The following is a 3,093-nucleotide window of genomic DNA, read 5'->3' as shown; positions in this document are numbered from 1 at the left end:
GATTGTTTATACATTAGGTCATACATACATACATTATATATCAGGTAATGTATCAATAAACATGGTGGACTGTTTTATTTAATTCAAATATTGTTTGCAATTTACTATAGGCCTACTGCTGGGTTAAATTAAAATGGGTTTTAAAATTAAAATCACACACAATATGACAACAGTAACAACACAGGCAACAGATAGCCTAATAAAAGATTAAAATTTATTACACCAGTTCAGAAAAAAAGCAAAGCAACTCCATACTTACACAGATTATACAGTTAAACCAAATTCTTTTGAAAAACTTGTTTAAGGATAGATTTTGTTCAATTTGTTCATGCTTTTCACCCACTGACTTGATGACTAACTGATTAACTAGTAATGACTAGTTAAACTATTATGGCCAAACCATCACGCCAATAAACACAGTAATAAACACTGAAAGTCAAGATTAAACGGTGTCACAGGTTAACCTGGTGACTCTATAAACTAAACATACACCCATGTCACTGATACTGTGCATTGCAGGCATTATTAACATATGTGTACACCTCAGGAAAGTTTTATGGAGTTTTTGTTTTGTTTAGTCTAAAGTTTGTTGCTGCTGTGTTTTGTTATAGTTTTCAACTCTTGATAGTTTCCTTAAAGTTTGCTATTATTTTTCTAAAAATAACAGAATGCCTGAACACACAATAAGTCATATGATAATTACCTTTATTTTTCCACATATTTGCCACAAACCTTTTTTGTAGTTAAACTTCCCGGTTCACACTCTGTTCAACCAAACCCATAATCCAGGTAAATCTGTTATTTTTGGAAGAGACCATTTTGGGGTGATGTCAGAGGGGGAGGGGATTTGGAAAAATTTGTTTTTGCTATTTAATTAGTTGTTAAACTCTTCCCCTGTTAATGATTGTTGTTTTACCTATTTGGAAGGTTTTAGTGTTGTGTTGGGTGTTTATATTTTTTAATTTGTTCATTACTACATAGTTGGTAGGCTCTATAGGTGGGGCTTCAGCCTATAAATAGGCGTGATGGCTGAAAGGATTTCAGTTCTGATTGTGAACTCTAATACTGAGCAGGGTTGCAAACTTGGGCCATCTGGTTTAGCCAAACTTAGCACGTTGTTGCTGTTTCCTTTTCCTTTTCTTTTTTACAGTTTTTGTTTATTTTTGTTTTCACCTGCACTGTAAATATTTTAGCACCTTCCAATAAAACACCATTTTTGGATTTTGCATCAACTTTTTGTACAGCACGTCATTTCCTTTTTCCACTCCAACTGGTTGGCCTCCCTACAAACGGTGTATTATAGCGAACTGACAGGATTTTACCGTCTTTGATTTTACTGTTTCGATCCACGTCCTCAAGCACCATTTTGACTAACTTAGTTCAGTTCCCGGTTTTACCGCTCATCAGTCGCTGCTCAATGTTGTGAGAACATACTCAGACAAAACCCTCCAGTTTTAAAAGAACACATTCCAGTCAGTTTCAAAAATCTCTCTCCTCTTCGTGTCGATTAGTTTTCTTGTATTTTCTGCACATATTCCTGTCATGAGCGCCGCAAACACGGATAAACTTGTCTCATGCGCAAATTGGGTCACATCAAGCCAGCTTCCTAACTCAACAGTCTCAACCAAGCTTTTGGATTGAAACAATTACCAGTGTGTTTTATGTGTGTAGGCTATAAAAAAGTACACAGTGTATGTTTTTGCTTAATCGCTTGCAAATATAAGAGGTCATACATACCCTGTAATATTAGAATAGGTACCCCTTAGTTTCAAAATACTTACAGTAGAAATAATTTGTCATTTTACAGATTATTACTCCTTTATTCTCCAAACTTCGCATATTGTTACTTTATACCTACTCGGAGGTACTGAATAGGTACACTGTAATTACAAAAAAGTTACGCCGTAAATTCTGTTTACTTACGCAGTACATTGCGGGTTGTAATCTAAAGCGTTACCAAGAAGATTAAACTATTCCCCCTCCAAGACCCCTCTTAGGGTCACTATGACTGCCTAGGTCACGACTACTTATGACACTAAGGTCATCAGGGTCTCTCTCTATGACCGTGTGCTCAGAACACTTATGAAAATTGTGTCTGTTTGAGAATAAGTAAACATACTTTTAGTCTTTTCTCTCTGAGAAGATGCACTCATTGTCTGTATGTTTATGAACAGTACCTGATAAGGTTCAGGGCTGAACCAGACAACCTTGAAGTAGATAAGTGTTTCTCTGAGTATATGTGTTGGTATCGGTCTGTGCAGGGCTCCTCTCTGCAGGGAGATGTGGAAACAGCACCCAGGAGGAAACATTAATTTGCCATCACCCTGATGGTCAGAGGTTTTTAAGTTTATCTATGTTTCAGCCAATCAGAATCCATCTTACCTATGCATTGATGTAATTAGTAACCTCTGTTAGAGTACAATTGCTGGTGTTTTTGGTGTGTACGGACTGTACAGGCATTTGACTGCTATACAGACTGTTTTGAAAGCTCTCGTGAACGGGAGTTTCAAGCTCAATTTGGTTCATGGCAGACGCATCACCCCGGAAAGGATCAAGGGCATCGTCGACCTTCCTAAGCCCAACACCATCACTGGACCAAGGCAGGTAATGGGACTTTTGAATTACTGCCACCAGTATGTGTCATAATACACTGAACTCTCTGAGCCCCTCACAGAAGCTCGGAAGGGAGGAGAATCTGGAATGGAGCTCATCGAGTGGATGGAGGAGTTGGAGAATGCTTTTGTGAGTATCAAAGAGACACTTTCTTCCTGTCCTGCTCTTAGACATGCAGATGCCAACAGGTCCTTTCACCTGTGAACCTGGGTGGGAAAAAAGTCCTACTCAGCTGCCCTGGGCCAGCGTGTTCATGGAAGGACGTCCTACAGAATAGTGGGATACTACTCTACTCCGATTCCTGCCTCCATGGCAGGGCAACATCTGTGTCTGCTGATTTGAGACTGAGATGCTGAAGATACTGAACCTCTGCCGAATGCCATGACACTGTTTGTTGACTGTTCCAGCTTCAATGAAAATTGTAAATGCCTTACAGGTTGTGCAGTTGTGAATGAACATGGTGAAACTGTTGACTGTGGT

The sequence above is a fragment of the Sinocyclocheilus grahami genome, unplaced genomic scaffold (assembly GCF_001515645.1).
Source record: "Sinocyclocheilus grahami isolate Dianchi unplaced genomic scaffold, SAMN03320097.WGS_v1.1 scaffold1210.1, whole genome shotgun sequence".
Classification (NCBI taxonomy): domain Eukaryota; kingdom Metazoa; phylum Chordata; class Actinopteri; order Cypriniformes; family Cyprinidae; genus Sinocyclocheilus; species Sinocyclocheilus grahami.
Note: the sequence above shows the minus strand (reverse complement) of the source record.